Here is a 24,483-nt window from a genome sequence, read left to right on the forward strand (position 1 = left end):
AATGTTAAGAAAGTAAAAAAAAATTAAAAGTTGGTTATTAAAAATAACGCAATCAGTCAACAATTATTGTAGTGTAAGTGTATTGAAAGTTATTTTTACATATGTTGTTTATAGAGGTAATACGTAAATAATAAGTATTATTCCTAAAGCATTTTGGAAAACATTTTTTATAAGCAGTGAGACTCTATTTAATGGCATGAGACACTAGGATTTGCCTATTGTTGTCTTTATACTTGGCTCCTCTGTGTCATGTAGATGCAACACAGTACCACAATGTCGGTATTGGAGCTAAACACTGTCTTCATTGTGTAAAAAAATGAACATACTAACATCACATTTGCTAACATGATGTGCAGTAACTGACGTAAATTAGAAAGACATTTTGGTTTTATGTATAAGATTGTTCTGTATGTTTGCTTTGATTGACAATAAGATTTTGTATAAATTGTTACATTAATTTCTCTCTTACTTTTTAGACTACAGTTGCATCCAGTCTACGCCTTGTTGGTAAGCTTGCACAACAGCCACTAGAATATAGTAAAAATAATGTAATTTTATTGTTTCTTGTTCTAATGTTATTGTGTGTCATTGAGGCAACCTGTCTCAGTTGCCAAATTTTTTAATAACTGACAGGACAATTAGGTTATACAGTAAATGTAGTATAGGTAATTATTATTATGACTCTGTAATAAAAAATGGAAAGCTGCCGCCGCAAAGCTGCCGCCGCCAAAGGCAGCGGAAAACAACAACTTGTGTTGGCGGGCGGGACTCTTTCAGCAGCCTGCGGTGCCAATAGTTCAGATGCTCCTCCTCGTCTCTGGTCCCCATTCGCATGCGTCTCTTGGTTTCTCTTCTCGACATCCCAGGCTTCTTCTTCTCCTTCATCACCCTCTTCCTCTACTGTATTCAACCTTTTTTTACACCTTTTTTTCTTCAGATGTCTCTTTTGTTTTAATACCCCCTTTAATACACTTATGTACACTTTTATTTTTCTGTCTGCTTTTTTGACATTGTCCTCCTTTTTCAATCACTTCTCATCCCTTATTTCCTGCCGTGATCTCCTATCATCCTGTTTTTGTTTCTTCTCTTTGCATCCTTCTTATTTCCTTCTTGCTTCCTTTTGCGTTTCCTGCTTCCTCTTTTTTTCATTCCTTTATCACTTCTACTTTCCCTTCATGTTCTTTTCTCCTTTTTATTTATTTGATCTGTCCTTGTTTTACGTTCCTACTTTTCTTGGCCTCTTCGTCCTCCTGCTTGTGCCTGTCTCCCTTCTTTCCTTGTCCCCTCTCTTCTCCTCCTCTCTGCCCTCGATTTGACTCCTCTCTTCATTAACTCTGTTTAGAGACCAGTAAACCAGCTTGCGTCTCACAAACCTCCCGCTGCCCTCATTTAAAGTGGGGACAAACAAACAGAAAGAGAACACACAGACACATGTAAGCGTAGGAACATGAAACCACACAGATGCACACACCCACCCACACACACACACACACACACACACACACACACACACACACACACACACACACACACACACACACACACACCACATAGGGTCACAGATTTAATGAGGTATGTGTGCGGTGCTACTGTTTTCCTTTTTTACTGTTTCAACACCAACAACAAGCCGTGGGTCACCTCTGATATTAAAGTTCTGCTAAAGGAGAAGAAGAGAGCATTTAAAATCAGGGGACAGGGAGGAGCTGAGGAGGAAAATCCGTGAGGGGAAGTCCAGCTACAGGAGGAAGATGGAGGAGCAGCTGCAGCAGAACAATGTCAGTGAGGTGTGGAGGAGCCTGAAAACCATGTCAGGCTTCAAAGCTGCACACTCACAGGCTGAGGGGGACCCGAGCTGGGTCAACGAGCTGAACTCACACTTTAATAGGTTTGACCAAGCACCCACTCACACCTCCCAGCAGCTGCCTCCAAACCTTTTGTCACCTCATACCACTGGATTACCAGCCCCCACAGCCCTTCACACCTTTACACAAAGCCCTCTACCCTCAGCCCTGACGACTCATACCAACAACACCCCCTCACTTCACACCACACTGAGACACTCCCTCAACCCCTATCCTTCTCCAGCACCCAGGTGAGAAGTGAGCTCTTTCTCACCTAGAGAAGCCCGGCAGCACTGTGAGGATCATGTTCTTTGACTTCTCCAGTGCCTTCAACACCATCCAGCCGGTGCTTCTGAAACACAAACTGGAGGAGTCCCCACAGGGGACTGTACTGGCCCCCTTCCTCTTCACCCTCTACACTTCAGACACAACACGGACAGCTGTGTTCTGCAGAAGTTCTCTGACAACTCTGCGATTGTCGGACTGATCACCGATGATGACGACGACGCCGAGTACAGAGGACTCACTCAGAACTTTGTGGACTGGTGCCAGCGGAACCACCTCCTGATCAATGCAGGGAAAACGAAGGAGATGGTGGTGGATTTCCGCAGACGGCAGCCTGCTGTCATATCACCGATGCACACCCAGGGAAGGGACATTGAGAGAGTGGACTCTTACAAGTACCTGGGTGTGCATCTGAACAAAAAACTGGACTGGACCCATAACACGGATGCACTGTACAGGAAGGGTCAGAGCAGACCCTACCTGCTGAGGAGACTGTGGTCTTTTGGAGTGAGGGGGCCACTCCTGAAGACCTTCTATGACTCTGTGGTGGCATCAGCCATCCTGTACGGTGTGGTCTGCTGGGGCGGCAGCAGCATCACAGTGAGGGACAGGAAGAGACTGGACAGGATCATCAAGAGGTCCAGCTCTGTCCTGGGCTGCACTCTGGACACGGTGCAGGAGGTGGGTGAGAGAAGGGTCCTGGCTAAACTGACATCCATCATGAACCAGGACTCTCACCCACTGGAGGACTCACTGTCTGCTCTGGAGAGCAGCTTTGGTAGCAGACTGATCCACCCTCGCTGTGTGAAGGAGAGATATCGTAGATCCTTCCTACCTGCTGCTGCTGCTGCTGTCAGACTGTATAAATCAGAACTGTTGACCACGTCCCACTACAGTCACTCACCCACTGTATCAGTGGTTTATATAGCAACCTGCTCTGCACAATATTTGTGTAAATCTGTGAACAATCATGTGTAATGTTACCGGTACAAATCTTGTACCCATTAACGTGCAATAACCCTGCAATGACCTCATACTCACTCTAACTGTACTGTACTGCTTTGTACTGTGCCAACACAAACTGTTCTGTACCTGTATTCTCGCTCATCTGTACTGCTGTTGTGAGAAGTAATTTCCCCACTGCGGGACCATTAAAGGTTTTCTTATTCTTATTTCCCCATCTGGCAACACTGCACAATATTCACCTTTAAGTCCATAAATGCGCACGTCCCAGTGGCCACACTCGTCTCTCCTGGAGGTCCAATCTAGGTTTGGATGTCTGCCTCCATAAATCTGTGTGACCATCAGTTCCATTTCTTCAGTGAACCTGATAAGTGAGGATGAAATAGCAAAAGAAAATGGGGAGGTTACCCATGAATTCAATATAAATTATTCTGATTTTAGGCGTGTCTATAATAAACAGCAAAGTCCAGGCTACAACGCTATAAATGTCGGTCACGTGCATCAAAAACAGACGAAAACATGAAACAATCACCCGTTAGTGTAACGCTCTTCATTGCAGCCTCTCTCCCTGACCGTACGAAACTACTGAAGCCAGCTTGGACTTTTATCTTCTCGTTTTATTGGCCTGCAGGAAACAAATAACGAACATGTAGATGTATGTTTCCATGTCTGCACTGCACAGCTCCCCCTCATCGGTGCATGCGGCAACGTGAGAGCCCAGCCAGCAAAACTTGCTAAACATAATTTACAAAGTTGGCGCCACACGGCAGCCATACAAGCATAAATTTGAGGTGCTTAAACAAGGTGGTGAGCATAGCCTAAAATAATGAAATAACAAAACCCATACCTGCAGGAAACTAATAAACATGTAGATGTAGGTTTCTGTGTCTGCACTCCACAGCTCCCCTGAATAAATTGACAGATAAACAAAATTGCTACAATACAACAAAACACAAATTTGCTAACATGCCAACACGAGGAGCTCAGGTCACCAAGCTAATCCTCGTAGGCAAAACCTACGAGAGCTCTCTGCTCTCGCTTACGGCCATACCACCCTGAGCACGCCCGACCTCGTCTGATCTCGGAGGCTAAGCAGGGTCGGGCCTGGTTAGTACTTGGATGGGAGACAGCCTGGGAATACCAGGTGCTGTAAGCTTTTACATTTCTCCTCACCCATAGCAGGGGGCGCTGTTTTCTCAGGTCCACATTATACTGCACCGTGTTATGGGAAAAGTGTTTTCTTTCTTATTCTATGCAGTTATTGTATGATTTATGAGGTATCTTCTGCAATCAATATCTTTTGTTTTTATTAGTTCTGTTTTATGTATTTGACATTTCACCTAGATTGTTTAATTATTGTTAGCTCAATAATTGCATCGTTCTTAGACAACAGACGCGATTACCTGCAAAAATATTCTGTTTTCAGTCACAGTGCTGCTTTTGCTTTGTTCACAGTTCATGCCTATGGTCGGTGACACATTACAAGTAATGATTTTGGCTTTTCTCTAGTTGTTTTGTTTAAAGGGAGAGCGAAATACAAAAAAGGGGATATTGTGTTTAAGGCAAAAATGGCCACCTTCTGTGTACGTCCCAAAATGTTCTAAGTCCTTTATAAACGCCACATTCAGGCAAGTGGATGCAACGGCTTGGCTTGCCAAGCTTAAAAGAGCTCCTGTCACTCTCTGCTCTCGCTTACAGCCATACCATCCTGAGCAAGCCCGATCTCGTCTGATCTCGAAAGCTAAGCAGAGTCGGGCCTGGTTAGTACTTGAATGGGGAGACCGCCTGGGAATACCAGAATCTAAGCTTTTACATTTCTCCTTAATCCTAGCAGGGGGTGCTGTTTACTCAGGTCCACATTATACTGCACCGTGTTATGGGAAAAGTGTTTTCTTTCTTATTCTATGCAGTTATTGTACGATTTGAGGTATCTTCTGCAATTATTATCTTTTGTTTTATTACTTCTGTTTTATGTATTTGACATTTCAGCTAGATTGTTAATTATTGTTAACTCAATAATTGCAAGCAATCCGTTCTTAGACAACAGACACTATTACCTGCAAGAATTTTCTGCTTTCAGTGACAGTGCTGCTTTTGCTTTGTTCACAGTTCATGCCTATGGTCGGTGACAGATTATAAGTAATGATTTTGGCTTCTCTCTATTTGTTTGGTTTAAAAGGAGAGCGAAATACAAAAAAGGGGATATTGTGTTTAAGGCAAAAATGGCCACCTTCTGTGTACGTCCCAAAATGTTCTAAGTCCTTTATAAATGCCACAATCAGGCAAGTGGATGCAACGGCGTGGCTTGCAAGCTTAAAAGAGCTCCTGTCACTCTCTGCTTTCGCTTACGGCCATACCACCCTCAGCACGCCCGATCTCATCTCATCTCGGAAGCTAAGCAGTGTCGGGCCTGGTTAGTACTTGGATGGGAGACTGCCTTGGAATACCAGGTGCTCTAAGCTTTTTTCATTTCTCCTTAACCCTAGCAGGGGGCGCTGTTTGCTCAGGTCTACATTATACTGCACCGTGTTATGGGAAAAGTGTTTTCTTTCTTATTGTATGCAGTTATTGGACGATTTATGAGGTATCTTCTGCAATTAATATCTTGTGTTTTTATTACTTGTATTTTATGTATTTGACATTTCACCTAGATTGTTCAATTATTTGTAACTCAATAATTGCATCGTTCTTAGACAACAGACGCTATTACCTGCAAAAATATTCTGTTTTCAGTCACAGTGCTGCTTTTGCTTTGTTCACAGTTCATGCCTATGGTCGGTGCCACATTACAAGTAATGATTTTGTCTTCTCTCTAGTTGTTTTGTTTAAAGGGAGAGCGAAATACAAAAAAGGGGATATTGTGTTTAAGGCAAAAATGGCCACCTTCTGTGTACGTCCCAAAATGTTCTAAGTCCTTTATAAACTCCACATTCAGGCAAGTGGATGCAACGGCGTGGCTTGCCAAGCTTAAAAGAGCTCCTGTCACTCTCTGCTCTCGCTTATGGCCATACCACCCTGAGCACGCCCGATCTCGTCTGATCTCGGAAGCTAAGCAGGGTCGGGCCTGGTTAGTACTTGGATGGTAGACCGCCTGGGAATACCAGGTGCTGTAAGCTTTTACATTTCTCCTCACCCATAGCAAGGGGCGCTGTTTTCTCAGGTCCACATTATACTGCACCGTGTTATGGGAAAAGTGTTTTCTTTCTTATTCTATGCAGTTATGTTACGATTTATGAGGTATCATCTGCAATAACATCTTGTGTTTTTTATTACTTGTATTTTATGTATTTGACATTTCCCCTAGATTGTTCAATTTTTGTTTACTCAATAATTGCATCGTTCTTAGACAACAGACGCTATTACCTGCAAAAATATTCTGTTTTCAGTCACAGTGCTGCTTTTGCTTTGTTCACAGTTCATGCCTATGGTCGGTGCCACATTACAAGTAATGATTTTGTCTTCTCTCTAGTTGTTTTGTTTAAAGGGAGAGCGAAATACAAAAAAGGGGATATTGTGTTTAAGGCAAAAATGGCCACCTTCTGTGTACGTCCCAAAATGTTCTAAGTCCTTTATAAACTCCACATTCAGGCAAGTGGATGCAACGGCGTGGCTTGCCAAGCTTAAAAGAGCTCCTGTCACTCTCTGCTCTCGCTTATGGCCATACCACCCTGAGCAAGCCCGATCTCGTCTGATCTCGAAAGCTAAGCAGAGTCGGGCCTGGTTAGTACTTGAATGGGAGACCGCCTGGGAATACCAGGTAATCTAAGCTTTTACATTTCTCCTTAATCCTAGCAGGGGGTGCTGTTTACTCAGGTCCACATTATACTTTACCGTGTTATGGGAAAAGTGTTTTCTTTCTTATTCTATGCAGTTATTGTACGATTTATGAGGTATCTTCTGCAATTATTATCTTTTGTTTTTATTACTTCTGTTTTATGTATTTGACATTTCAGCTAGATTGTTCAATTATTTGTTAACTCAATAATTGCATCGTTCTTAGACAACAGACACTATTACCTGCAAGAATTTTCTGCTTTCAGTCACAGTGCTGCTTTTGCTTTGTTCACAGTTCATGCCTATGGTCGGTGACAGATTATAAGTAATGATTTTGGCTTCTCTCTATTTGTTTGGTTTAAAAGGAGAGCGAAATACAAAAAAGGGGATATTGTGTTTAAGGCAAAAATGGCCACCTTCTGTGTACGTCCCAAAATGTTCTAAGTCCTTTATAAATGCCACAATCAGGCAAGTGGATGCAACGGCGTGGCTTGCAAGCTTAAAAGAGCTCCTGTCACTCTCTGCTTTCGCTTACGGCCATACCACCCTGAGCACGCCCGATCTCATCTCATCTCGGAAGCTAAGCAGTGTCGGGCCTGGTTAGTACTTGGATGGGAGACCGCCTGGGAATACCATGTGCTGTAAGCTTTTACATTTCTCCTCAACCCTAGCAGAGCGGGCTGTTTGCTCAGGTCCACATAATACTGCACCGTGTTATGGGAAAAGTGTTTTCTTTCTTATTGTATGCAGTTATGGTATGATTTATGAGGTATCTTCTGCAATAATATCTTGTGTTTTTTATTACTTTTATTTTATGTATTTGACATTTCACCTAGATTGTTCAATTATTTGTTAACTCACAACTGCATCGTTCTTAGACAATAGACGCTATTACCTGCAAGAATTTTCTGTTTTCAGTCACAGTGCTGCTTTTGCTTTGTTCACAGTTCATGCCTATGGTCGGTGACACATTACAAGTAATGACTTTGGCTTCTCTCTATTTGATTTGTTTAAAGGTAGAGGGAAATACAAAAAAGGGGATATTGTGTTTAAGGCCAAAATGGCCACCTTCTGTGTACGTCCCAGAATGTTCTAAGTCCTTTATAAACGCCACATTCAGGCAAGTGGATGCAACGGCGTGGCTTGCCAAGCTTAAAAGAGATCCTGTCACTCTCTTCTCTCCCTTAAGGCCATACCACCCTGAGCACGCCCAATCTCATTTGATCTCGGAAGCTAAGCAGGGTCGGGCCTGGTTTGTACTTGGATGGGAGACTGCCTGTGAATACCAGGTAATCTAAGCTTTTACATTTCTCCTTAATCCTAGCAGGGGGTGCTGTTTACTCAGGTCCACATTATACTGCACCGTGTTATGGGAAAAGTGTTTTCTTTCTTATTCTATGCAGTTATTGTACGATTTATGAGGTATCTTCTGCAATTATTATCTTTTGTTTTTATTACTTCTGTTTTATGTATTTGACATTTCACCTAGATTGTTTAATTATTTTTTAACTCAATAACTGCATCGTTCTTAGACAACAGACACTATTACCTGCAAGAATTTTCTGTTTTCAGTCACAGTGCTGCTTTTGCTTTGTTCACAGTTCATGCCTATGGTCGGTGACAGATTATAAGTAATGATTTTGGCTTCTCTCTAGTTGTTTTGTTTAAAGGGAAAGCAAAATACAAAAAAGGGGATATTGTGTTTAAGGCCAAAATGGCCACCTTCTGTGTATGTCCCAAAATGTTCTAAGTCCTTTATAAACGCCACATTCAGGCAAGTGGATGCAACGGCGTGGCTTGCCAAGCTTAAAAGAGCTCCTGTCACTGTCAGCTCTTGCTTACAGCCATACCACCCTGAGCACGCCCGATCTCGTCTGATCTCGGAAGCTAAGCAGGGTTGGGCCTGGTTAGTACTTGGATGGGAGACTGCCTTTGAATACCAGGTGCTGTAAGCTTTTACATTTCTCCTCAACCCTAGCAGAACGGGCTGTTTGCTCAGGTCCACATTATACTGCACCGTGTTATGGGAAAAGTGTTTTCTTTCTTATTCTATGCAGTTATTGTATGATTTATGAGGTATCTTCTGCAATAATATCTTGTGTTTTTTATTACTTGTATTTTATGTATTTGACATTTCACCCAGATTGTTCAATTTTTGATAACTCAATAATTGCATCGTTCTTAGACAACAGACGCTATTACCTGCAAGAATTTTCTGTTTTCAGTCACAGAGCTGCTTTTGCTTTGTTCACATTTCATGCCTATGGTCGGTGACACATTACAAGTAATGACTTTGGCTTCTCTCTATTTGATTTGTTTAAAGGGAGAGCGAAATACAAAAAAGGGGATATTGTGTTTAAGGCCAAAATGGCCACCTTCTGTGTACGTCCCAGAATGTTCTAAGTCCTTTATAAACGCCACATTCAGGCAAGTGGATGCAACGGCGTGGCTTGCCAAGCTTAAAAGAGCTCCTGTCACTCCCTCCTCTCGCTTACGGCCATACCACCCTGAGCACGTCTGATCTCGGAAGCTAAGCAAGGTCGGGCCTGGTTAGTACTTGGATGTGAGACTGCCTAGGAATACCAGGTGCTGTAAGCTTTTTTCATTTCTCCTTAACCCTAGCAGGGGGCGCTGTTTGCTCAGGTCTACATTATACTGCACCGTGTTATGGGAAAAGTGTTTTCTTTCTTATTCTATGCAGTTATTGGACGATTTATGAAGTATCTTCTGCAATTAATATCTTGTGTTTTTTATTACTTGTATTTTATGTATTTGACATTTCACCTAGATTGTTCAATTATTTGTTAACTCAATAATTGCATCGTTCTTAGACAACAGACGCTATTACCTGCAAGAATTTTCTGTTTTCAGTCACAGTGCTGCTTTTGCTTTGTTAACAGTTCATGCCTATGATCGGTGACACATTACAAGTAATGATTTTGGCTTCTCTCTATTTGTTTTGTTTAAAGGGAGAGCAAATTACAAAAAAGGAGTGTTGGCGGGAGAGAGACGCGATGCTGTGAGAGAACGCGAGACTCTGCGAGAACAGCACGAGAAATTCAACAAGGCGGCGCGACACCGGTAGTAAACAACAGCGCGACAAACTATCCGCCAATTTAAATAAATAACTACCTTATTTTACGGAAAATAATCAACCACCCTACCATTCTGGATAACACCGAAGAAAGTTTCGAGTATATCGACAAGTGCTTCGAGCGTCTGGTAATGGGGAAAAAGGAGACGGCTCCCAACAAGCGTTCCCGTCCGTCTGACTCACCTGAGTCACCTGGAGCTAGCTCGGCGGATAAAAACATCACGGACATCCTGGAGTCAATCGAGAAAAAAATATCAAGCTACGACGCACGTCTGGCGCTAGTGGAACTCCTCCACAAAGAGTTTATGGCCCTCCGCGACTCCCTGGAATTTAGCCAGCAGCAGGTGATTTCTCTCGCCACCGAGAACGAGGCCCTGAAAGGAACGGTGCAGTCCCTGACGGAGGATGTGGCTCAGCTAGCGGCCGAAAATAAAAAAATAAAAGAAGGCATTATCGATCTGCAGGCCCGCAGCATGAGGGACAACCTGGTGTTCTCGGGGATTCCAGAACAGGCAGAGGAAATCACTGAAACCACAATTAAAAACTTCATTAAACAACAGATGAAGATTCCAGCGGAAGTTGTCGACAAGATGGCGTTCCACCGTTCGCATAGACTTGGAGGAAGACGACCGGATGGCCAGCGCCCCCGACCCATCGTTTCATGACTTTAAGCAGAAGGAACTGGTTAAGAGCCGGGGCAGACAGCTGAAGGGAACCGACTACAGCGTTAACGACCAGTTCCCCAAGGAGATCCTCGTCCGCCGCCGCCGACTGTTCCCCATCCGTAAGAGGTTCATGGCAGAAGGCTGCAGGGCTGTCATCAGCGTCGACAAACTGTACGTCAACGGAGAGCTCTACCGGGACCGGGAAGCAACTCCGTGGCTGTACTAGCAGGTGGTATGTAAAAACAATGGTTTAATGTATAAGGTTTGTTAAAAAAATAATAGATGCAATGCAACTATGTGTTATAACTTTACATCCAGTATTCAAACTCGTTCTCTCGCAGATGTTTCATGTAAATGTTTATTGTCATTCTAATGTCACTCACTCACTCACTCACTTTGCAAAGCGCTCACCATACGTAATCACTCACTTTCCTTTCACTTTAATTTTCCTTCCCTTTACTCTTTTTCCTTCACCTACTTTCACTCCACACTGTCTACATCCTTTTCTCTATTCTTCTTCCACGTAGTCAGCCAGCTATGTAGCCCTCCAGCAGCCACACACAAACATCTACTGCACAGGGGAAACACGTGCACATACATAGATGACACACAACTCAGAATACACAGGTACTTAAGGTTAGCCACACACCTAAAGTCTGTCACACTACATACACACAAGACTAGTGATCCACAGCAGTCAGGTAAGATATGACACCACTGAAGATTGTCACTTGGAATGTACGTGGAATCAATAAGAAGGAGAAACGATTTAAAATATTTAACCATTTGAAAACCCTACAAGCAGACATTGTTTTACTACAGGAAACTCATATTCCCAAAATTATAAATTACACTCTGGCATCAGCAGAGTTCCCACATGCTTACTTAGCCGGTTACAATTCTAAACAAAGAGGGGTCGCCATCCTGATAAATAAAAAGATTAACTTTACGCATAACGATACCATTGTAGATCCAGAAGGGAGATATATAATCATTAATATCTTGATAGGAAACATTGAATATTGCATAGCTAATGTGTATGGCCCTAATGCTGACGACCCCTCTTTCTTTCACAGCTTCTTCACATCACTGTCTGCTCACTCTGGTTCCAAACTTATAGTAGGAGGGGACTTTAATTTAGTATTTAACCCAGAGTTGGACAGGCTAAGCAAAGCTGTGAGCAACAGGAACTGGCAATCAGTACAGACCTTAAAACAGTACATGGATGACTTTGGTCTCTGTGACACATGGCGTTCTCTTCATTCTACATCCAGGGAATATTCCTTTTTTCTCACCAGTTCACCACTCTCACTCCTGTATAGATTATATTTTAGTAAATAACTCAGTCTTACAAGATGTCTCTGACACCAATATTCACTCTATCACAATCAGTGATCATGCACCAATGTCCATTTCGTTGATTAAGACAGCCACACCATCAACCAGGAATTGGAGGTTTAATACATCATTACTCAGTGATCAAGACTTCATCAGCTATGTCAGGAGAGAATGGAAAACCTTTATAGAAATCAACGATACACCGGAAATCTCACCCTGTGTTCTTTGGGAGACTGGGAAGGCAGTTATGCGCGGTAGAATTATTTCATATTCATCACACAAGAAAAAAAAGGACATGTTACTTGAATTAGAATTAGAGCAAAAAATAAAATCTCTAGAGATTAAATATGCAGCCTCTCCAACCAATGATGTCCTAGAAGACCTTAAGAATCTAAAGCTGAAATTAAATAATATAATTGATTGCAAAACTCAGTTTCAGATAGACCAATTACGCTGGGAGAACTTTGACCATGCTAATAAATGTGGTAAATTTCTAGCTAACCAATTAAAAAATAATAAAGAGAAACAAATCATCCATTCAATAACTAATAAGGAAGGCAACATTACTTGTGATCACCATGAAATAAATGATACCTTTAAAAACTTTTACCAAGAGTTATATACGTCCCAAATAGATCCACCCACCTCAGCCATAGAGGCGTTTCTGAATAAACTAGAACTGCCAAAGCTAAATGAAGAACAATCTACAACTCTAGACTCATTGTTATCTTTGGCAGAACTACATGAAGCTCTGCAGGAGATGCCCAATAAAAAAGCTCCAGGACCAGATGGATTCATGAGGAGTGGGCCAAAATACCTGCTGAGAGGTGCAGAAGTCTCATTGACAGTTACAGAAAGTGTTTGATTGCAGTGATTGCCTCAAAAGGTTGTGCAAAAAAATATTAAGTTAGGGGTACCATCATTTTTGTCCATGCCTGTTTCATGAGTTTATTTTTTAAAATAATTCTGTTGAAGCATGGTTGAACAACAATGTCTGACTTTCATTGGTTAACATTTATAGAATTTTTATTTATTATTACTTTTGTCAGATTAAAGTTATTTCTGTGACCATTGTGAGTTTTTCTTTCATTGATCAAAGGGTACCAACAATTTTGTCCACGTCTGTATGTGACCCATAGAGTCATAGGAACGCTCCAAAATGTCTAAAAAGTGTATTTTGCATGATATGAGCCCTTTAAGGCCAAAATGGCCACCTTCTGTGTACGTCCCAAAATGTTCTAAGTCCTTTATAAACGCCACATTCAGGCAAGTGGATGTAACGGCGTGGCTTGCCAAGCTTAAAAGAGCTCCTGTCACTCTCTGCTCTCGCTTACGGCCATACCACCCTGAGCATGCCCGATCTCGTCTGATCTCGGAGGCTAAGCAGGGTAGGGCCTGGTTAGTACTTGGATGGGAGACTGCCTGGGAGTACCAGGTGCTGTAAGCTTTTTTCCTTTCTCCTTAACCCTAGCAGGGGGCGCTGTTTGCTCAGGTCTACATTATACTGCACCGTGTTATGGGAAAAGTGTTTTCTTTCTTATTCTATGCAGTTATTGGACGATTTATGAGGTATCTTCTGCAATTAATATCTTGTGTTTTTTATTACTTGTATTTTATGTATTTGACATTTCACCTAGATTGTTCAATTATTGGTTAACTCAATAATTGCATCGTTCTTAGACAACAGACGCTATTACCTGCAAAAATATTCTGTTTTCAGTCACAGTGCTGCTTTTGCTTTGTTCACAGTTCATGCCTATGGTCGGTGACACATTACAAGTAATGATTTTGGCTTCTCTCTATTTGTTTGGTTTAACACTAGTCACCCCAAGGATGGGTCAGGATACCTTTTTTTGAGGGCGTCCCACAGCCGGGTCCAGAGACCCGCACACTTCAGCCATCATCCTGTTAACGGCTTCTATTGTTCCGTAAATGGGGCAGTTCCCCCCACGGCGAGGGGGAGTTCACGCTGAGCCACTTCAACAAAACCTGTGTTTTCTGTCACAGGCTGTGCTGTGGTCATCCAAACTACCTCACATGGAGACATGAATTTGCACAGTACCATCATTTCTTACTGTACTATACAATCTTACTGTTGTATCAGAAAGGCGCAGTTGCCTGCTTCGGCCAGAGGCGGTGCAACGAGGAAGGTAAAATGTGCATTTTTCCTACAACTTACCTTTTATTTCATTTGCAAAGATGTGAAGATGTGATTTTACCAATAAATCCCCCAAAAGAAAATAAAAATCACCTTTCATTTATATTTACAAACATATAAAAAAATGTTGTTTTTGCATTTTTATGAGTTACCAGAGGGCCCCATAGCACTAAGTGTGTCCTGCACACTTGAAAGAAGCAGCATCCCCCGCTCTGCGCCGAGCACATTCATTTACATGCATTGAATACAAGCAAGCATTCAGCAACCTCCTTCCTGTCTCTTGGTGCTATGGTGGGCTTGAACCTGGTTAGCCTGGTAGCTCAGTTGGTAGCCACTTGAGTATTGACTTTATCTTTAAATTTATTGTATGTTTCACTTTTGAAAAACATGACATAAAAGCAAAAAAGAAGTCCCTGGTTTATCAGATTGACAAGCAGCACAATGTCAATTGTCGTGTTTTTCCCACACCTGGCCGAGGAGGGGGATTGAACTACAAACCTTTGCTTTCTGAGACCGTCAGTCCACCAACTGAGTTGAATTTTACAGAAAAAGTGAGGACTCAAGTGTGGCCCATTCCCCCACATACTGTAGCCACTTCTAGAAAAGTGGCTATGTGTTCCACATGTGTTCCGGCCGTGTCTCCATGTAAATTAATGTGCTCGGCCACAGAGCGGGGGAAGCTGCTTCTCTCAAGCGATCGAATGGGCCACATTGGAGTTCTGACTCTGTCTATAAAAATCATTGTATGTTTCACTGTGGAAAAAAACAGACATAAAAGTAAAAAACGTCCCAGGTCTGTCAAAAGGCAGCACAGAATCATGTGTGTTTCTGTGTCTCTGCGACAGAATGGAGGACATGCCTGCTTGTATTCAATGCATGTAAATGACTGTGCTCTGCCGGAGAGCGGGGGAAGCTACACCTTGGCCAGGTGTGGGAAAAACACGACAATTGATATTGTGCTGCTTGTCAATCTGATAAACCAGGGACTTCTTTTTTGCTTTTATGTCATGTTTTTCGACAGTAAAACATACAATAAATTTAAAGATAAAGTCAATACTCAAGTGTCTACCAACTGAGCTACCAGGCTAACCAGGTTCAAGCCCACCATAGGGCGCGCTTGCTTGCATTCAATGCATGTAAATGAATGTGCTCGGCGCAGAGCGGGGGAGGCTGCTTCTCTCAAGCTTCAGGACACACTTGGTGCTATGGGCCCTTCTGGTAACTCCCTTCTGCATGTGCCACATATTAAGACCCGTGTTTCACTTGTATCCATAAAAATGCAAAAACAATATTATTTATGTTTGTAAATAAAAATGAAAGGTGATTTTTATTTTCTTTTGGGGGATTTATTGGTAAAATCACATCTTCACAACTTTGCGAATGACAATAAAAGGTGAGTTTTAGGAATAATGCACATTTAGGAAGCATGCAAATAAAAAAAAAACAATGTTTTAGGAGCTACATGCCTGACAGTGCCACGGCACCTCCGGTCCTACAAAACAAAACTTACCTTTTATTGTAATTTACAAAGATGTGTGCACAATATTTTTTATTTACATTTTATCAATAAATCTCCCAAAAGAAAAAAAACTTGTGTTGATGAGCTAACATGGAAAAGTGCAAGACAGCAGTCAGATTTTCTATCTGACACCTTCCTCATTGCACCACCTCTGGCCGAAGCAGGCAACTGCGCCTGTCTGATCCTGATACAACAGTAAGATTGTATAGTACAGTAAGAAATGTTGGTACTGTGCGAATTCATGTCTCCATGAGAGGTAGTTTGGATGACCACAGCACAGCCTGTGACAGAAAACACAGGTTTTGTTGAAGTGGCTCAGCGTGAACTCCCCCTCGCCGTGGGGGGAAATGCCCCATTTATGGAACAATAGAAGCCGTTCATGGCTCATTTAGGATGTTAGATAAAGTGATTCGGGTCTCTGGACCCATCCTTGGATAGTCCTTAGCGGGAAAAAAAATGCTGGGACTGCTAGTGTTAAAAGGAGAGCGAAATATAAAAAAGGGGATATTGTGTTTAAGGCCAAAATGGCCACCTTCTGTGCACATCCCAAAATGTTCTAAGTCCTTTATAAACGCCACATTCAGGCAAGTGGATGCAACGGCGTGGCTTGCCAAGCTTAAAAGAGCTCCTGTCACTCTCTGCTCTATCTTACGGCCATACCACCCTGAGCACGCCCGATCTCGTCTGATCTCGGAAGCTAAGCAGGGTCGGGCCTGGTTTGTACTTGGATTAAGAATGCCTTTATTAGTCCCACAGCGGGGAAATTCCCATCAGCATCCAGGTTACCTGGCGCTAGTCCGACAGTGGAAGCAAATTGCAGTACAAACAGTAATAAAACGCACACACATACAGTATCACACAGTACAAGTGGAAACCTTGCTGGAATTTTTTCCTTGGGTTCATCAGGACAGATACATAAGGGTCGGATAGCAGACATGAGACTGTAAGGAGGGGGGGGGGGGGGGGGTGGTGTATCTGAATCAGTGTAGTGAAGTGTTGTTTATAGAAGTAATGACCGAGGCCGACCAAGATGTTTACAGGGTCATCCAACAGTTGTCCTTGAAGGGAGTCACAATAAGGGGAAGAGGATAGATAGAGGCACAGCTGGTGAGCTAGATTGGACCCGGGAAGGGAGGGGGGTGAGGGAGAGGGACAGAGTTAATACACAGCCAAATTTAATACATTTTAACAATCCATGACTAATTTGTCTAGATCAATACTCCAATCGGTCAGAACTCAGGGCTTCTTTTCGCCTCTTGTGGGACCATGGGTCACCCGTGACATCTCCTCAAGCCTGTCAGACAAGGCTGTCACCATATTCACCAAGTGTTCAGTCTGTCTGCAGATGTTATCCCTCAGTCCTCTTTGTCTTCCATCCGTACGGGCTGAGATCTTATTAGTCAGTCCTGTAATCCGGGCATCCCGAACGGGCTGAGATGTTACAGATCAGTCCTTCAATCCGGGCATCCTCTGGTGTAATTCCGTCAGCCGAGTAACCATGGCCCCCGTCGGCGTTTGCAGCTCCACAGCCGGTGGACACGCCAATGAGCCGGCCACAGATTTTCCAATCTTTCCAATCTTCCGATAAAGCAGGGCACCACCAAAGCCAATCATGAGTAGCCCAGTTATCAACATCCAAAATATGAATAGATCCTCTGCATCTGCATCCTCGATGGAGCAGAGGCTCCAAGACACAGGGGGTCACCAGGAATCCCACGCGTCCCGCACGTAGCCGGAGGCAAAAGTCCCCAAGGGGCAGAGTGGTTCTCCCGGAGATTCTTTCCTTTGTGAAAACATTTTGTCCAATGCGCTGAGTGACCAGTTGATTAGCTCCATGTTCAAAAATGTTATTCCAGAATAGCAGATCAGGGTGTTCAGAAAAAGACAAGACAAGGACACTGCAAGCAAAAGCAGAGTGGGAGCAGAGGAAAACACGTCTGCACTCCTCGAGAGGCGGAAGGAGATGGGAGACTGCCTAGGAATACCAGGTGCTGTAAGCTTTTTTCATTTCTCCTTAACCCTAGCAGGGGGCGCTGTTTGCTCAGGTCTACATTATACTGCACCGTGTTATGAGAAAAGTGTTTTCTTTCTTATTCTATGCAGTTATTGTACGATTTATGAGGTATCTTCTGCAATTATTATCTTTTGTTTTTATTACTTCTGTTTTATGTATTTGACATTTCACCTAGATTGTTCAATTATTTGTTAACTCAATAATTGCATCGTTCTTAGACAACAGACACTATTACCTGCAAGAATTTTCTGTTTTCAGTCACAGTGCTGCTTTTGCTTTGTTCACAGTTCATGCTTATGGTCGGTGAAAGATTATAAGTAATGATTTTGGCTTCTCTCTATTTGTTTGGTTTAAAAGGAGAGCGAAATACAAAAAAGGGGATAATGTGTTTAAGGCAAAAATGGCCACCTTCTGTGTACGTCCCAAAATGTTCTAAGTCCTTTATAAATGCCACAATCAGGCAAGTGGATGCAACGGCGTGGCTTGCCAAGCTTAAAAGAGCTCCTGTCACTCTCTTCTCTCGCTTACGGCTATACCACCCTGAGCACGCCCGATCTCATCTGATCTCGGAAGCTAAGTAGTGTCGGGCCTGGTTAGTACTTGGATGGGAGACCGCCTGGGAATACCAGGTGTTGTAAGCTTTTTTCATTTCTCCTTAACCCTAGCAGGGGTCCTGTTTTCTCAGGTCCACATTATACTGCACCGTGTTATGGGAAAAGTGTTTTCTTTCTTATTGTATGCAGTTATTGTATGATTTATGAGGTATCTACTGCAATAATATCTTGTGTTTTTTATTACTTTTATTTTATGTATTTGACATTTCACCTGGATTGTTCAATTTTTGTTAACTCAATAATTGCATCGTTCTTAGACAACAGACGCTATTACCTGCAAGAATTTTCTGTTTTCAGTCACAGAGCTGCTTTTGCTTTGTTCACAGTTCATGCCTATGGTCGGTGACACATTACAAGTAATGACTTTGGCTTCTCTCTATTTGATTTGTTTAAAGGGAGAGCTAAATACAAAAAAGGGGATATTGTGTTTAAGGCCAAAATAGCCACCTCCTGTGTACGTCCCAAAATGTTCTAAGTCCTTTATAAACGCCACATTCAGGCAAGTGGATGCAACGGCGTGGCTTGCCAAGCTTAAAAGAGCTCCTGTCACTCTCTGCTCTCGCTTATGGCCATACCACCCTGAGCACGCCCGATCTCGTCTGATCTGGGAAGCTAAGCAGGGTTGGGCCTGGTTAGTACTTGAATGGGAGACCGCCTGGGAATACCAGGTGCTGTAAGCTTTTACATTTCTCCTCACCCATAGCAGGGGGCGCTGTTTTCTCAGGTCCACATTATACTGTACCGTGTTATGGGAAAAGTGTTTTCTTTCTTATTCTATGCAGTTATGTTACGATTTATGAGGTATCATCTGCAATAACATCTTGTGTTTTTTATTACTTGTATTTTATGTATTTGACATTTCCCCTAGATTGTTCAATTTTTGTTTACTCAATAATTGCATCGTTCTTAGACAACAGACGCTATTACCTGCAAAAACAATTCTGTTTTCAGTCATGGTGCTGCTTTTGCTTTGTTCACAGTTCATGCCTATGGTCGGTGACAGATTATAAGTAATGATTTTGGCTTCTCTCTAGTTGTTTTGTTTAAAGGGAGAGCGAATTACAAAAAAGGGGATATTGTGTTTAAGGCCAAAATGGCCACCTTCTGTATACATCCCAAAATGATCTAAGTCCTTTATAAACGTCACATTCAGGCAAGTGGATGCAACGGCGGGGCTTGAAAGCCTAAAAGAGCTCCTGTCACTCTCTGCTCTCGCTTACGGCCATTCCACCCTGAGCCACGCCCGATCTCGTCTGATCTTGGAAGCTAAGCAGAGTCGGGCCTGGTTAGTACTTGGATAGGAGACCGCCTGGTAATACCAGGTGATCTAAGCGTTTACATTTCTCCTCAACCCTAGCAGAGAGGGCTGTTTGCTCAGGTCCACATTATACTGCACCGTGTTATGGGAAAAGTGTTTTCTTTCTTATTCTATGCAGTTATTATATGATTTATGACCTATCCTCTTCAATTAATAACTATTGTTTTTATTACTTCTGTTTTATGTATTTGACATTTCACCTAGATTGTTCAATTTTTGTTAACTCAATAATTGCATCGTTCTTAGACAACAGATGCTATTACCTGCAAAAATATTCTGTTTTCAGTCACAGTGCTGCTTTTGCTTTGTTCACAGTTCATGCCTAAGGTCGGTGACAGATTATAAAAAATGATTTTGGCTTCTCTCTATTTGTTTGGTTTAAAAGGAGAGCAAAATACAAAAAAGGGGATATTGTGTTTAAGGCCAAAATGGCCACCTCCTGTGTACGTCCCAAAATGTTCTAAGTCCTTTATAAACGCCACATTCAGGCAAGTGGATGCAACGGCGTGGCTTGCCAAGCTTAAAAGAGCTCCTGTCACTATCAGCTCTTGCTTACAGCCATACCACCCTGAGCACGACCGATCTCGTCTGATCTCGGAAGCTAAGCAGGGTCGGGCCTGGTTAGTACTTGGATGGGAGACCGCCTGGGGAATACCAGGTGCTGTAAGCTTTTACATTTCCTCCTCAACCCTAGCAGAGCGGGCTGTTTGCTCAGGTCCACATTATACTGCACCGTGTTATGGGAAAAGTGTTTTCTTCTTCTATTCTATGCAGTTATTATATGATTTATGACCTTTCCTCTGCAATTAATACTATTATTTTTATTACTTCTGTTTTATGTATTTGACATTTCACCTAGATTGTTCAATTATTTGTTAACTCAATAATTGCATCGTTCTTAGACAACAGACGCTATTATCTGCAAGAATTTTCTGTTTTCAGTCACAGTGCTGCTTTTGCTTTGTTCACAGTTCATGCCTATGGTCGGTGACAGATTATAAGTAATGATTTTGGCTTCTCTCTATTTGTTTGGTTTAAAAGGAGAGCGAAATACAAAAAAGGGGATATTGTGTTTAAGGCCAAAATGCCACCTTCTGTGTACGTCCCAAAATGTTCTAAGTCCTTTATAAACGCCACATTCAGGCAAGTGGATGCAACGGCGTGGCTTGCCAAGCTTAAAAGAGCTCCTGTCACTCTCTGCTCTCGCTTATGGCCATACCACCCTGAGCACGCCCGATCTCGTCTGATCTCGGAAGCTAAGCAGGGTCGGGCCTGGTTAGTACTTGGATGGGAGACCGCCTGGGAATACCAGGTGCTGTAAGCTTTTACATTTCTCCTCAACCCATAGCAAGGGGCGCTGTTTTCTCAGGTCCACATTATACTGCACCGTGTTATGGGAAAAGTGTTTTCTTTCTTATTCTATGCAGTTATGTTACGATTTATGAGGTATCATCTGCAATAACATCTTGTGTTTTTTATTACTTGTATTTATGTATTTGACATTTCACCTAGATTGTTCAATTTTTGTTTAACTCAATAATTGCATCGTTCTTAGACAACAGACGCTATTACCTGCAAAAATATTCTGTTTTCAGTCACATGGTGCTGCTTTTGCTTTGTTCACAGTTCATGCCTATGGTCGGTGACACATTACAAGTAATGATTTGGCTTCTCTCTATTTGATTTGTTTAAAGGGAGAGCGAAATACAAAAAAGGGGATATTGTGTTTAAGGCCAAATGGCCACCTTCTGTGTACGTCCCAAAATGTTCTAAGTCCTTTATAAACGCCACATTCAGGCAAGTGGATGCAACGGCGTGGCTTGCCAAGCTTAAAAGAGCTCCTGTCACTATCAGCTCTTGCTTACAGGCCATACCACCCTGAGCACGCCCGATCTCGTCTGATCTCGGAAGCTAAGCAGGGTCGGGCCTGGTTAGTACTTGGATGGGAGACCGCCTGGGAATACCAGGTGCTGTAAGCTTTTACATTTCTCCCTCACCCCTAGCAGAGCGGGCTGTTTTGCTCAGGTCCACATTATACTGCACCGTGTTATGGAAAAGTGTTTTCTTTCCTATTCTATGCAGTTATTTATTGATTTATGACTTATCTTCTGCAATTAATAACTATTGTTTTTATTACTTCTGTTTTATGTATTTGACATTTCACCTAGATTGTTCAATTATTTGTTAACTCAATAATTGCATTGTTCTTAGACAACAGACGCTATTACCTGCAAGAATTTTCTGTTTTCAGTCACAGTGCTGCTTTTTGCTTTGTTCACAGTTCATGCCTATGGTCGGTGACAGACTATTAGTAATGATTTTGGCTTCTCTCTATTTCTTTGGTTTAAAAGGAGAGCGAAATACAAAAAAGGGGATATTGTGTTTAAGGCCAAAATAGCCACCTTCTGTGTACGTCCCAAAATGTTCTAAGTCCTTTATAAACGCCACATTCAGACAAGTGTCACTCTCTGCTCTCGCTTATGGCCATACCACCCTGAGCACGCCCGATCTTGTCTGATCTGGGAAGCTAAGCAGGGTTGGGCCTAGTTAGTACTTGAATGGGAGACCGCCTGGGAATACCAGGTGCTGTAAGCTTTTACATTTCCCCTAACCCTAGCAGGGGGCTGTTTACTCAGGTCCACATTATACTGCACCGTGTTATGGGAAAGTGTTTTCTTTCCTATTCTATGCAGTTATTATGATTTATGAGGTATCTCTGCAATAACTATTGTTTTTTATTACTTGTTTTTATGTATTTGACATTTCCCCTAGATTGTTCAATTTTTTTACTCAATAATTGCATCGTTCTTAGACAACAGACGCTATTACCTGCAAAAATTTCTGTTTTCAGTCATGTGCTGCTTTTGCTTTGTTCACAGTTCTTGCCTATGTGGTGACCGATTAAAGTAATGATTTTGGCTTCTCTCTATTTGATTTGTTTAAAGGGAGAGCGAAATACAAAAAAGGGGATATTGCGTTTAAGGCCAAAATGGCCACCTTCTGTGTACGTCCCAAATGTTCTAAATCCTTTATAAACGCCACATTCAGGCAAGTGGATGCAACGGCGTGGCTTGCCAAGCTTAAAAGAGCTCCTGTCACTCTCTGCTCTCGCTTAAGGCCATACCACCCTGAGCACGCCCGGTCTCGTCTGATCTCGGAGGCTAAGCAGGGTCGGGCCTGGTTAGTACTTAGATCGGAGACCGCCTCGAAATACCAGGTGCTGTAAGCTTTTACATTTCTCCTCAACCCTAGCAGAGCGGGCTATTTGCTCAGGTCCACAAATTACTGCACCGTGTTATGGGAAAAGTGTTTTCTTTCTTATTCTGTGCAGTTGTTGTACGATTTATGAGGTATCTTATGTTTTCATTACTTCTGTTTTATGTATTTGACATTTCACCTAGATTGTTCAATTATTTGTTAACTCAATAATTGCATTGTTCTTAGACAACAGACGCTATTACCTGCAAGAATTTTCTGTTTTCAGTCACAGTGCTGCTTTTGCTTTGTTCACAGTTCATGCCTATGGTCGGTGACAGATTATAAGTAATGATTTTGGCTTCTCTCTATTTGTTTGGTTTAAAAGGAGAGCGAAATACAAAAAAAGGGGATATTGTGTTTAAGGCCAAAATGGCCACCTTCTGTGTTTGTCCCAAAATGTTCTATGTCCTTTATAAATGCCACATTCAGACAAGTGGATGCAACGGCGTGGCTTGCCAAGCTTAAAAGAGCTCCTGTCACTCTCTGCTCTCGCATACGGCCATACCACCCTGAGCACGCCCGATCTCGTCTGACCTCGGAAGCTAAGCAGAGTCGGGTCTCGTTAGTACTTGGATGGGACACCGCCTGGGAATACCAGGTGCTCTAAACTTTTACATTTCTCCTCAATCCTAGCAGGGGGTGCTGTTTCTCAGGTCCACATTATACTGCACCGTGTTATGGGAAAAGTGATTTCTTTCTTATTCTATGCAGTTATTGTACGATTTATGAGGTATCTTCTGCAATCAATATCTTTCGTTTTTATTACTTCTGTTTTATGTATTTGATATTTCACCTAGATTGTTCAATTATTTGTTAACTCAATAATTGCATCGTTTTTAGACAACAGACGCTTTTACCTGCAAGAATTTTCTGTTTTCAGTCATAGTGCTGCTTTTGCTTTGTTCACAGTTCATGCCTATGGTGGGTGACACATTACAAGTAATGATTTTGGCTTCTCTCTAGTTGTTTTGTTTAAAGGTAGAGCGAAATACAAAAAAGGGAATATTGCGTTTAAGGCCAAAATGGCCACCTTCTGTGTACGTCCCAAAATGTTCTAAGTCCTTTATAAACGCCACATTCAGACAAGTGGATGCAACGGCGTAGCTTGCCAAGCTTAAAAGAGCTCCTGTCACTCTCTGCTCTCGCTTATGGCCATACCACCCTGAGCACGCCCGATCTCAACTGGTCTCGGAAGCTAAGCAGGGTCGGGCCTGGTTAGTACTTGGATGGGGGACCGCCTGGGAATACCAGGTGCTGTAAGCTTTTACATTTCTCCTCAAACCTAGCAGGGGGCGCTGTTTGCTCAGGTCCACATTATACTGCACCGTGTTATAGGAAAAGTGTTTTCTTCCTTATTCTATGCAGTTATTGTATGATTTATGAGGAATCTTCTGCAATAATATCTTGTGTTTTTTATTACTTGTAATTTATGTATTTGTCATTTCACCAAGATTGTTCAATTTTTGATAACTCAATAATTGCATCGTTCTTAGACAACAGACGCTATTACCTGCAAGAATTTTCTGTTTTCAGTCACAGAGCTGCTTTTGCTTTGTTCACAGTTCATGCCTATGGTCGGTGACACATTACAAGTAATGACTTTGGCTTCTCTCTATTTGATTTGTTTAAAGGGAGAGCGAAA

General features: G+C 42.4%; 1 long non-coding RNA gene, 11 other non-coding genes and 8 pseudogenes across 13 annotated transcripts; 19 read left to right on the plus strand and 1 right to left on the minus strand.

Annotated features, from left to right (window-relative positions):
- Positions 1-2,907: 2,907 nt before the first annotated feature.
- On the minus strand, positions 2,908-4,098 carry LOC129604675 (uncharacterized). Of its 2 annotated transcripts, XR_008695757.1 has the most exons (4): positions 3,937-4,098; positions 3,622-3,714; positions 3,332-3,453; positions 2,908-2,926 (listed from the first exon to the last, which is right to left on the minus strand). It is a non-coding gene; the product is annotated as an uncharacterized LOC129604675 (long non-coding RNA). The 2 variants fall into 2 exon arrangements; XR_008695756.1 differs by lacking the exon at positions 2,908-2,926 and having other exon boundaries at positions 3,113-3,453; positions 3,937-4,094.
- A 28-nt stretch (positions 4,099-4,126) lies between these two features.
- Positions 4,127-4,245, plus strand: LOC114864006 (5S ribosomal RNA). The gene has a single exon (XR_003787208.1). It is a non-coding gene; the product is annotated as a 5S ribosomal RNA (ribosomal RNA).
- A 1,187-nt stretch (positions 4,246-5,432) lies between these two features.
- Positions 5,433-5,551, plus strand: LOC114864279 (5S ribosomal RNA; annotated as a pseudogene).
- Positions 5,552-6,086: 535 nt separating this feature from the next.
- LOC114864603 (5S ribosomal RNA) lies at positions 6,087-6,205 on the plus strand. Its single transcript, XR_003787362.1, has one exon. It is a non-coding gene; the product is annotated as a 5S ribosomal RNA (ribosomal RNA).
- A 534-nt stretch (positions 6,206-6,739) lies between these two features.
- LOC114864234 (5S ribosomal RNA) lies at positions 6,740-6,858 on the plus strand (annotated as a pseudogene).
- A 534-nt stretch (positions 6,859-7,392) lies between these two features.
- Positions 7,393-7,511, plus strand: LOC114864056 (5S ribosomal RNA). The gene has a single exon (XR_003787238.1). It is a non-coding gene; the product is annotated as a 5S ribosomal RNA (ribosomal RNA).
- Positions 7,512-8,045: 534 nt separating this feature from the next.
- On the plus strand, positions 8,046-8,164 carry LOC114864292 (5S ribosomal RNA; annotated as a pseudogene).
- A 535-nt stretch (positions 8,165-8,699) lies between these two features.
- Positions 8,700-8,818, plus strand: LOC114864681 (5S ribosomal RNA). Its single transcript, XR_003787387.1, has one exon. It is a non-coding gene; the product is annotated as a 5S ribosomal RNA (ribosomal RNA).
- Positions 8,819-9,352: 534 nt separating this feature from the next.
- LOC114864350 (5S ribosomal RNA) lies at positions 9,353-9,461 on the plus strand (annotated as a pseudogene).
- Positions 9,462-13,288: 3,827 nt separating this feature from the next.
- On the plus strand, positions 13,289-13,407 carry LOC114863924 (5S ribosomal RNA). The gene has a single exon (XR_003787178.1). It is a non-coding gene; the product is annotated as a 5S ribosomal RNA (ribosomal RNA).
- A 4,766-nt stretch (positions 13,408-18,173) lies between these two features.
- On the plus strand, positions 18,174-18,292 carry LOC114863929 (5S ribosomal RNA). Its single transcript, XR_003787180.1, has one exon. It is a non-coding gene; the product is annotated as a 5S ribosomal RNA (ribosomal RNA).
- A 534-nt stretch (positions 18,293-18,826) lies between these two features.
- LOC114863918 (5S ribosomal RNA) lies at positions 18,827-18,945 on the plus strand. The gene has a single exon (XR_003787175.1). It is a non-coding gene; the product is annotated as a 5S ribosomal RNA (ribosomal RNA).
- Positions 18,946-19,479: 534 nt separating this feature from the next.
- On the plus strand, positions 19,480-19,599 carry LOC114864334 (5S ribosomal RNA; annotated as a pseudogene).
- A 534-nt stretch (positions 19,600-20,133) lies between these two features.
- On the plus strand, positions 20,134-20,253 carry LOC114863940 (5S ribosomal RNA). The gene has a single exon (XR_003787184.1). It is a non-coding gene; the product is annotated as a 5S ribosomal RNA (ribosomal RNA).
- A 535-nt stretch (positions 20,254-20,788) lies between these two features.
- On the plus strand, positions 20,789-20,907 carry LOC114864530 (5S ribosomal RNA). Its single transcript, XR_003787338.1, has one exon. It is a non-coding gene; the product is annotated as a 5S ribosomal RNA (ribosomal RNA).
- Positions 20,908-21,442: 535 nt separating this feature from the next.
- On the plus strand, positions 21,443-21,562 carry LOC114864630 (5S ribosomal RNA). The gene has a single exon (XR_003787370.1). It is a non-coding gene; the product is annotated as a 5S ribosomal RNA (ribosomal RNA).
- A 497-nt stretch (positions 21,563-22,059) lies between these two features.
- LOC114864080 (5S ribosomal RNA) lies at positions 22,060-22,178 on the plus strand (annotated as a pseudogene).
- Positions 22,179-22,693: 515 nt separating this feature from the next.
- Positions 22,694-22,812, plus strand: LOC114864268 (5S ribosomal RNA; annotated as a pseudogene).
- A 520-nt stretch (positions 22,813-23,332) lies between these two features.
- Positions 23,333-23,451, plus strand: LOC114864296 (5S ribosomal RNA; annotated as a pseudogene).
- Positions 23,452-23,985: 534 nt separating this feature from the next.
- LOC114864678 (5S ribosomal RNA) lies at positions 23,986-24,104 on the plus strand. The gene has a single exon (XR_003787383.1). It is a non-coding gene; the product is annotated as a 5S ribosomal RNA (ribosomal RNA).
- Positions 24,105-24,483: the final 379 nt, after the last annotated feature.

The sequence above is a fragment of the Betta splendens genome, chromosome 1, assembly GCF_900634795.4.
Source record: "Betta splendens chromosome 1, fBetSpl5.4, whole genome shotgun sequence".
In the NCBI taxonomy this organism is placed as follows: domain Eukaryota; kingdom Metazoa; phylum Chordata; class Actinopteri; order Anabantiformes; family Osphronemidae; genus Betta; species Betta splendens.